Genomic DNA, 11,504 nt, shown 5'->3' on the forward strand with positions numbered 1-11,504 from the left:
CTCGGATTGTTCTCAAAGTGTTCCACGGGTGAGAGAGCGAGTTCTATTGGAGTCAATTTATAGGGTTTTGCCATTCTCTAAAGAAAACTGTTTACAAGTCCTGCAATTATTGGCATTAAAAGTGTGAAAAAGCTACCGCCCGCCTGAAGAAGTCGTTTCCTTTTAAAATTGTTTCCTTTGTTTTTAGAGGCGACTGTACGTACAATGGAACGATGTTGCTTTGCCTGTTCCTTAACTACTTCTGGCAGTTGAACATTACACTCGGTCAAATTTAAACAAAGTTAGGATATAAGATTAATGAAATCATTGTCAATACTGTGTTTGAGTATTGCCTTCCTAAGCGGAGGTTTTGAAGTGCTTAGAACTGAAATCAAATGTCTATTTTCAAGTAGTTTCTTCAGTGTCATGATAGTCACTAATAGGTCTTTTTAGTGTTCACAGGGAGATATACTGTAATTTCAGTGTCGAAAATATCTGTGACTACACGCAAATCCTCGGATGCATTTTAATTAAGATCCAATTGGATGTAACCGTGGGGTTTATTAGTTGCCTGATTGTATGCCAAGATTAAAAATTTAGGGACACCTGGATAGATTTGTTTATTGAGGGTTATTAGCGAGCTAGAATCACGAACAACTCTGTAGATGATATAGTAGGTGCAGTTCGGAGCAAGTGTTCGTATACATTTGCTCTGATGAAAGAGATTGTATAGAACCAGAGTAACGGAAATCTGTTCATGATGAGAGCGAACAGTGAACAATTGCAGCATTTCCTGGGACCATTGTTCAATAGTTCAGCCAGATCGTCAATGATCAGCCAAGAGTTTGGTTCAATAATGCTGAAAACATCAAGTCCCTGTATGAATTGTATCTGCACCAATCCCATGGTGGTGGCAGCAATTGCTTTTATTTTATCGTATGACTCCTGCCAAATACTATAGCAATAGTATATTTTTTTCGGCTTTTCCACAAACATTTTATCGCAATTTCTAATTATTTTAGTTAAGAGTATTGTTTTGCCTGACATTGAGGGCCCACACAGAAACGATCTTAATAATGTTTTAAATTGATACGAGTTCCTTTCAGCAATTAACTTGGACAACTAACTGTAGACCATAGTTGTCTAATGACTAAATAATTTCCCTACTACTACTCCGTTCAAGAATAATAATAATAATAAGACGAATAAAGAATCATATTTTCTTTTATTATATACATAAAAAAAAAGTAACAATACATTAAAAAAAAGCACATTAAACATGAAAAAATACACTTTTTTTAAAATTTATTTATAAAAAATACAACATTTACATAGGCACACTGAGAAAAAAAACTTAAATAAATTCACTTTTTTTTTCTTTTTTTTATAGAGAAAAAATACAACATTAGATTAAAGCACTTTTTTTTTTTTGAATGAAACATTTACAAAAAAAAATCTGCTCTAAGTAAAAAAAAAGATAACTTTGATAGTGGCAGTGCACCCCCCACTGGTGGCCGCCCCCCCCCCGGGCCACCGAGCCCCTCCCCCCCCCCCCCCAAAGGCAGTGAGGCCCCCCCCCAAAGGTCTTAGTAAAAAATTTACTGGACTTTATTCATACCGAGATTTTCCCTATGGATAACACATTCGGCCCGGTCTGAAGTTAAATAGTGAACAAGGGGGAGGGTAGTCACACCATCTTGACAAACATAGACCTTGTCGGAGATGGTACTCTTGGCAGTTTTTTCTACATTTACAGTAAAGTTTCTGTATTTGAGAGAATGAATTTCCAGCAATTTGGCTCGTGGAATTGTATTTTCAACAATACACATTTTTTAGATGTCCATTTCGAAATTCTTATCCACATAGTGCGTGGGTACTCCTTTGCAACGTTTCTTGATTTACTCGCCGTGTGTCTGTATAAAGTACACCTTCGGACCTACAAACATACCACTGGAAATCAAGTCGCTTCCCGTTTCTGATTTAAAAAATAAAAGCTGATTTGGTGCCCGACGTTTCACTAGCTCTGGGTAAAGACCATCCCAATTGGAGTAGTCCATCCGTGAGCTGATAATTTCACCGTGCGCCAAATCATAAATTAGATTTGGGGTTTTTACTTTTAACAGTAGAGAATCTGTGTCCCCGTAACAGACCTTTACATGCCCCTTCTCCGACCACTATACCCTAGCCACATTGAAGTAGAATTCCAACATGAGCTTGTCTGAGATCTCCAAGATCGCACTGCCTGCAGCAATATTTTTATTTACGACACTACTTCTTTTTTTCCTACTCAATAGTACCATGTCCGGGCCAATGATTGATAAGGAGGTGTAAATTGGATCAGCAATAATTCGTGCAAAGTGTTTTGGGTTGGTCATGAAGTCACAACGAGTCCTATTAGAAATACTTGCACACATTGTGCCGGAATGCTAATTCAAAATGAGTGTATAAATTTCTTGGTCTGCTTTTGTCTTCGCTGCAGAAAATATGTTGCCAAAAATGTCAACAAACGTTTCCAGATATGGTTTTTGACTTAACTGGAGTGCTCTATGAACCTTTGTGACGTTTAAACCGTTGTTGTTAATCCATTTTAAAGTCACATGATGTACAACTATGTTTTTTTTTGGCAGAAGGTCAGCAATAAGTTTTTGTTTTGAAGGTGACCAATGCAATCCATCCACATCGACTAACCGCCTATTGCGAGGGCTCAAAGAGTCCTTAGTCACAGGTCTATTGATGCATGGGAAAACAAAATCCTTTACTGAATCGTGAAGCTCGACTGGTATCTCTCAATTAATTTCAAAAAACAATCCAACCGGCTCATTCTCCTCAACTCTGTCGTCGGCAATGTTGGGGAAATGGTGAGCTTGAAGGTCATTGAGTCATTTATAATCACCACAAGGTAGCGCATAATGGGACATGGCCAAGGGGTAGAGAGAGTTCATATCAAGGAAAACTGCATCCGATTTTGTCCTTGTCTTCTCTCCTGTTGGATCAGTTTCCAAGATACGATCCCCGTGAAAAACAAATCCACCCCTCATTGACTTTTCGATGAACAGATGCTGATCAATGTCTGTGATTAGCCCAATTTTTTCCCCACTAATTTTTAGGATGAGGTCCATCACTAGATGAGGAGATGAAAAATAATAGCCCAATTCCTCATAGATTTTGTCCGTATTTTTACACATAATGTCTAAAAAGGTTAACACGTCAGTCGAAAAATAGAGGTTCCTACAGTCAAACCTTTTTTTACAACCTCCCTCTGAAAAATAGTTTTTAGAAAAAATGTGTTTCTGGGTGGTGCACCTACGGTCGTGTAGGCTGACGTAAAATGATTCGATCGGAGGAATAGATTCCTCGGCGAATCTTGACATGGAATAATAATAATAATCATAAGGATATATGCCTTTGACCGTCAACAAATCATATAAATCATTTGGAAATTGTTGCTTGAGAAGGGGGAAAGCGTTGCAGCCGTCATCGTTTTTCTGCACCTGAATTAATTCGCTCAATAATTTGGGGAAAAAACTGTAGGAATCTAAAAAGCGAATTTTATTCGTGTACTCAACGTCGGCTTCAACAAATTTCCACATAAATTCCAAAACAAGCAACTTTTCCGATGATTTAGGTATGATTTTGTAGGTAAAGCTGTCTATCACCCATGCGTCATCCACTGTTCCATTTCTTTGAAGATGCACCAATGATGGTAGCACATACTTTAGATCGTAGTTAGAGTTATGTATAAAAAACGGAAGAAAAAGTTGCTGTTTAATTTTTAAATTACATGAATTGTGAGCCCACCCCCGAAAGTTACTTTTCCCCGTTGAATTGGGATCAATAAGGTGATTGTGATCCTGCACCGCGTCTTTTGGGGCAAGAACACCCCTACAAACCCAGCAAATTGTCCCCTTTTCTAATGCCAGTTGCTCTTTATCTGACAATTTCATTGGGTAGTTGGTGTGACGTAATCGTGAAATTGCCCCGTTCGCTGTTTTTATTGAGGATACCAATAACTTTTCCATGCTGCCCTCCTCATCCATAGCCAAAAAAACTCTTCCAATTGCATTTTATTGTTGAAATCACGACAAGCGTGTGCGTAGGAACACGCAACTAGTTTGTGTTCCTTGACTATATTTGGCCTTGATGGGTCTGATACCTCAACCAGTCTTGTTTCACAATCCAAAGACATTTTATCAACTTGTAGCAGGGTCGAAAATTTTTAAATTGTAAAGTATCTTTCCCTTCTACCGGAATTTCAATTCTTTTATTCCCATGAATTTTGCAATTGTTCATGTGGTTTGAGAATGTTGTTTGAATTTTAAATGGGGAAACGTACATGGGGCAGTAGAGATTTTCCCAATATTTTTTGCTTTGAGATAGGAGTCGAATTATTGCTGCGACCAGAAAAAAATGACCATAGGAATTTAGATCTTTGGGAGATTTCTTAATGATCCACACCCAATTTCTAATATTTTCCACCATCGGTGTCCTCACTGAATATAAAACCCCTTTTTTATTTGGTTTTTTTCCCCCATCTACAAATTCAGTGTCGTACCTAAGAACGACCCACCCCCCCCCAACAAATTCATTTTCTTTCTCGCAAATGCTTATTTCTTTCAAGAAAAACCGAGACATTCTCAAAAAACAAAAAAAAATTAAATTAGGACAAATTTCCACCATGTTACTTGCAAGTCCGTCGTTATTTTTCAATGATAATTCATTTTTTAATGCGTTATTGGCTGCTGCCGAAAATATATATTTAAAGCATTGCAGCACTGTGTCAAAACCGAAACTCCGAACTCCTCCTGTAGCTGACACATATGCGTGGCAATTTTTTTTTGTTACCCCGCCCTCCCCTTAAAATAAAGTTTTTTTTAAATATACTGAGATTCAGATCCATGTGTTCAATGTATAAAATGGTGGACCCACTTCCCCTCTCATTAAAAGTGTCCAAAGTTGATATCAATTTATTCGCCCACTTCGAAAAGTTCTCTTCAAATTCATTTAGACCTGGGTAAAAAGTCTGGTTCCCAGTTGAAAAATGAAAATAAAAAATATCCCCAGATGTTCCCTTTTGTAAATAAACTTTTTGATTAACTGATGCTTTAACTCCCCCTTGACCCCCCCAAATCTGAATCTGAATGTCAATTTGTGCTCAAATTTTGTCGATGTAGCTATGAAGAGCATTTACAGGGGCAGTTAAAATAATGCCCCCCTTAACCACGTTGTCCTCGGGAGGGTTAAAATCTACCCTATAAGTTTGCATGTGACCAAGAGCAGATTTTAACAAATAAAATTCACTTAGTTCCGGGGACGTGACACTATTTTCATGTCCTGCACTTATTTGCACAGGATCCAATTCACTATTAGTACAGTTCTCGTAAAAAATGTCCTCAGAAGATTTAGACCCAACAATTTGCATTGTTGTATCATTAAGCGAAATGGTGGGGGGTGACATAGAATTGTCAATACCCCCCGTCTGTTCAACTGCAATGGTTGGAGATGACACGAGGTCCCCTAGTACATATTCCATGGTGTTTAGGGACAATTGATCAAGCCAGCCTGTATTGTCCTGCGATGTAATTTCTTTACGAGGACGTGGTTCACTTGTACTACTAAAATCGCTTAAATGTTCGTGCATAAATCTATCGGCCCAGTCCAACTCCTCTATTGTATCGATATCACACGTTACCTCGTCTAGGCTAGTTATTTCCGCAAAAAAAACATCGTACAGAAAACCCCCCTGACAGTCTAGATTATCTACAAATACGACAGATTTAGCTCTGAACTCAATTGGTGGTGACAGTATTTGTCCTGTAAACTCAGTTGTTTTATCATTCAACAGCGGTGCTATTTCATTAATCTGTAGAAAAAAGGTTTTATTTTCTATAAAAAATATTTTCTATAAGTTGTCATCAAAAATGTCCCCGGAAGAATTAGGCCCAACAATTTGCATTATTGTATCATTAAGCGAAAAGGTGGGGGGTGGCATAAAATTGTCAATGCCCCCTGTTTGTTCAACTGCAATGGTTGGAGATGAAACGAGGTCCCCTAGTACATCTTCCAAGGTGCTTGGGGACAATTGATTAAGCCAGTCTGTATTGTCCTGCGATGTAATTTCTTTACGAGGACCCGGTTCAGTTGCACTAGTAACATCGCCTAAATGATCATGCATAAATCTATCTACCCAGTCCGAATCCTCTGTCATATCGATATCACAAGTTAAATCGTCTAGGCTAGCTATGTCCCCAAAAAAACGTCGTTAATGAAACCCCCTTGCCAGTCCATATTATCTACAAATAATGCAGGTTCGTCTCTGAACTGCATTGGTGGTGATAGAATTGGTCCTGTAAATTCAGTTGTTGCATTATCCAACGGCGGTGCTATTTGATTAATCTGTAGAAAAAACTTTTTATTTTTTATGTAAAATAAACATTATTTTTATAATGTTAATAAACTATGTAAATTTTTCGTAGTCACTGTCCCACAGCCTGAACAATTAAAAGAAGAAGAAAAAAAAAAGTTACATTTCTATATATCTTTTATAATGACAACAGAACCCGTTAAAAATATATATATTGTTTTGGTCAGGGAAAGGAAGTCTTATTCTTAGAGGATATGTTAGAACAAGAGAATAATATATAAAACTAATGGTTTAATTCAAAAAAAAAAATTCAGAATAAAAATGCAAAATAGGGATCCAGCTCTAGTGCCTGTCCCTCTTGGCTATAATTCTCAATAAAATCTGACCTACTTTCAACCAATGCAGTATATTCTATGAAACACTGTTCTTCAGCCCCGGTTAATGGACATTAATCCCATGTATTGGTTGCTGGTGTTGGTGTAACTTTCTCGACAATACAAATTTTCCTATGTCGTTTGGCAATAGATTTGATTGAAGTGCTGGACTTCGTTAACCTGTACTAAATAAATCATTGTAATCGAGGAACTTTTTTTTCTCCTTCCATATCAACAATTAAAGTGCACTTAAAATGATGGATGGTTCATTTTAGAGCTCCGAGGAGGACCTTCGGGGACCAAGTGATTCCTTTGGGTTAGGAGTTTTCGAGCCCTTTTAACTTGAATGTGCGTAATTCACAACACTGTTCAAATATAAATTGTTTATTATCACGACCCTAGAGTTTCAGCCTAAAATCATTTTCGAAAATATATTTTAAAATGTATTTAATTGTTTCGTCGAAATAATTGCCTAAAATGACCAAAAAAACGGTTTCGCTCAAATAATGTTTTTGATAACACTGTGTTGTCACATTTTAAATTATTAAGAATCCTTTTTTCCTGTGTTAATGCCTCTTCATCTAAGATAGAAAACATCCGATTATTTGAAATCCCACTTTTGTAACGAACGTTTAAAACAAAAACAATTTTTTTTTCTTAATTGGATTCGAATTTATCAAACAAATGCGTAATAAATTACAAATTTTTGCTTATAGCATTATTTAAAAAACAGTGCATAATAATTTAAAAGTTTTGTTAATAACACACATACACACGCGCACATGCGCACACACTCACACACGCAAACACACACACACACACACACACACGCGCTGAAATATTCTTACAGGTTGAAATTGCGTTTTTAACCCCTTAGCCTATATTCTATTAGCCTATAACATGCTGCTGAAACAGCGTCAGATAGAAATGCGCTGTGGAAACAATTTATGCGATTTTTCCTGTGTTATTATCTTATCGAAGGTAAACATCATGTTATTTGAAACCCACTATGTAACGAACGATTAACAGTCAAATTATACCTGTCGGATTAATATTCAACTTTCCCGGTGGGACATTTGATGAGAACCGGATACGCACAAAGCTAATGGCAAAAGATAACCCAGTTTAAGAATGGTTGTTCAATTTTCAACTGTGAAATAGTTTTTTTTTTATATAGAGATTGTTTAATGAAATAATGAATTATTGCATTAGAAAACAACTTGCTTAAAAGAGAAGTTACAGGTAAGGTTTTATAGAAATGTATGATAAGCTATTTGCTACTTCAGTGTTATATACTGCTAATTTGGTTAATGGTAATGAAATAGGATTATTATAGAATAGTTTAGAAACAAATTTAAGTTTTACTCATTAAAAGTTACGCGCTTGAGAAAATGTGAATTATTTTTGAAAATACGGAAAGAAAAAAAAAATATATACATTTACAAATTATGACTGCACTTGTACATCTGAAGTCCCTGGCAAAGCATGAAGAGGAGTGTCCTCTCGATCTTGATTGGATGAAACTGAAGCATTATATGAAAGCATCCATTCCCTCTTGAATTTTCTGCCAGGTTGCATAGAGGGTTTTTGCGCAGAGCTGACACTGGCTTGAGAGGGTCCTGGCTGGTCCATCGAACTTGTATTGGAACTGGCATATCTGATGACTGATGGTCTTGCAGCTTGCATCGATGTGATATCACCCCATCTTGGTCTCTTTTCAGAGGGAGGGTAATTGCATGAATCCACCTGAACATCCTTAAAAAAGAAGAAAAAATTTAGTAACGAAATAATATGCCCTCTTTTACAGATAAATTGCCCTCTAAAGTTAATTCTGCTGTTTCTAGTACTATATGTCTCTTATCACTTTAGAAATATTTAAAAGGAAATGCTTTTAAAGTAAAATTTGGAAAATTTTGAGTTTGGAGGGAAGGGGGGCTAAGTCCCCCTGAAAAAAAAACATATTTATGCATTTTTAGATATTTTATACTTGAAAGCCTTGAATTACGTAAAATGGCAGCTGAAACTGCTTTCCCTCTCTTAATCATCTCTTTTACATGCTCTTTCTATCCTCCATTTGCTGAAAGTGTTACTCCCAAATATTTAAAATTTTCACTCGCTTTTACATTTTTCACCTTTATAATAAAATTCTACTTTTTGATCGTCATGATTCACGCGAATTCCTCTAAAAATCACAATCTCAGTCTTTTTAATATGCAACACTAGTTTCTTTCTATCTGAATATTCTTCTAATATACTCAATAAGATTTGGAGCTCCTCTGGTGACTAGCCTATTAACACCGCATCATCATCAGCAAGAAAGCAACAGAGATAATGTCAGGTTCCCTAGTGACACCGTAGGGGCCCCATACCTTTTTTAAAATGATCAACAATATCATTTATATACAACGTGAACAACCTAAGCGAAATACTACTACTACCCTGTTTTACTCCTTTTCTAATTTCGAACGACGACGATAATCCCTTCCCAAAATCTTTAACTATACCAAATGTCTTTCTATACATATCAGCTAAAATCCTAACAAAAAGTCTTGGTAAGCCTACCTTTAAAAGTTCTAAGCACAGGAAAATCCTATCAATACTGTCGAAGGCCTTAGTAGTATTTTTTTTTTTTAGCATTTTCAAAAGAGATATCTATTCTACCTCTCTTTTTTGAATATTTACTAAAATTGAAATACATGGAATGTTTAATATTTAAAAGAAGGAAGCTTTTTAAAAGAGCTAACAGCACAGTGAAAAAAAAAGTGTAAGCATTGAAATTATTCCTTAACTTAATGACGAGACAAAAAAAAATAGATTTCTTTTTATTATAATAATTAGAAAATTTTACTCACTAGAAGTCGCTTAGAATATTCCATATCTATGTAAATGATTGCAAAAATATTCATACTGGTAGATTGAATGAACTATTCAAACTGTAGAAAATTCCAATCTGAAACCTGAATATATACAAAAAAATAATTGAATATATTGGCTGCTAAACAACACTCACCGGTTTTTCTGGCATGGATTTACCCTAAAAAAAAAACATGTATATCATGAAATAGAAATCTAGTCTACGTAAATTATGTAAAAAAAACTTGTCCTTCATAGCATATTATGCAAATCCCAAGTAGCACAAGATGGAACATAGTATAATGCCATGTGAGGGAGCTCTGAATCTCTTTGAAAAGGTGAAGAAACGCAAGCAAATAACGCTGAAATTGCTATACGTCTAAGCAAATCCAGACGAGACATACTACTAGTGTCCTCCTCAAAAACATATTTTCTATCTGGAAATCAACTACGCTGATCAAAATGGCTATCTCAAAATTTTGATTGGATGTATTTGGGGGAATGATGGGAGCGGGGGGGGGCTAGTTGCCCTCCAATCACTTTTCGACAATTAAAAAGATCACCAGTCCTTTGAATTTCCAATCGAATGAGCCCCTTTTGAAGTTTGTACGTCAAGGCCATCTATATAAACCTGATATACCCCCAGGTCATGGATCAAAACCCTTTCCCTGAGGGTTGTGGGGGAGTGTCCTCCTCAAAAACAAATTTTCTATCTGGAAATTATTTACGCTGAACAAAATGGTTATCTCAAAATTTTGATTGGATGTGTTTGAGGGAATAATGGGCGTGGGAGGGGGCTAGTTGCCCTCCAATCACGTTCGACTACTAAAAAGGGTACTAGCCTTTCGAATTTCCAATCGAATGAGCTTGTTTTGAAGTTTCTACGACAACACCTTCTGTAAGAACCTTATATGCTCCCAGGGCATAACTTAAAACCCTTGCGCAGGGGGTTGCGGGGGAGTTTCCTCCTCAAAAATATATTTTCTATCTAGAAAACAACTACACTGAACAAAATGGCTATCCCAAAATTTTGATTGGATCTGTTTGGGGGGATGATGGGCCTTTGGGGGCTAGTTACCCTCCAATCACTTTCGACTATTAAAAAGGGCACTAGCCACTCCTATTTCCAATTGGATGAACCCTTTTCGAAGTTTCTACGACAACTCCTTCGCTACGAAGTGCCCGGGTACGGAGAAAGAAACACATTGTGTCCACATCGTTCTTTACTTAGGCAGCGCTAGCGCGTTGCCTATGATAGTTATCTGGAGTGCTGCGTCGAATCGAGAAAACGTGAGTTTGTGGGTATCATGCACGGAATTGAGAAAGATTGAGATTTGGAAGCCATAGAAGGAAAATATTTGGGGATTTGTGATTTCAAGCGGCTTGGACAATCTCCCGTGGTGAGAATAACTTATGATTTAGAATTTTTCCTTACAACCCCCCTCCCCCTCCTACTCTTATAATGCACATGTGTATCGCACCACCTTTTCAATTACCAATCAACCTGTTTAAGGTAAGAATAAAAAGCAAAATCCCGCACTTTTTTAATCTGTTCAAAAGTTCTTCTTAAAAAGCAACCCGTGTTATTGTCTTTATAAGTGATCGCATCTCAGACACAATCGTGTACCTAACAAGAGTGTAAACACTCGTTGCTTTATAGTGGCACTGGTAAATGACACGACCACATTTTAGACATTAGCAGTAAAAAGAAAACCTTAGAAGTTTTCAAAATACAAGGTTTTCTTTGATTTTCGGATGGAATTTATTTGTTTACTGCATCAATAGAACTAACACTAGAGTATATCAACTGCCAGGGGAAAATGCTAGGCTACTAGGTCAATTTGGCGAAAGTAATTCATAACACATTTTGTTGCATTTTTGTATAACTGAGATTCATAGCCACTGTTGTACCCAGGGTTATCACCCGGTGAGGGCCA

Source organism: Artemia sp. Qi Xiang Cuo, chromosome 10 (assembly GCF_049724085.1).
Source record: "Artemia sp. Qi Xiang Cuo chromosome 10, ASM4972408v1, whole genome shotgun sequence".
NCBI lineage: Eukaryota > Metazoa > Arthropoda > Branchiopoda > Anostraca > Artemiidae > Artemia > Artemia sp. Qi Xiang Cuo.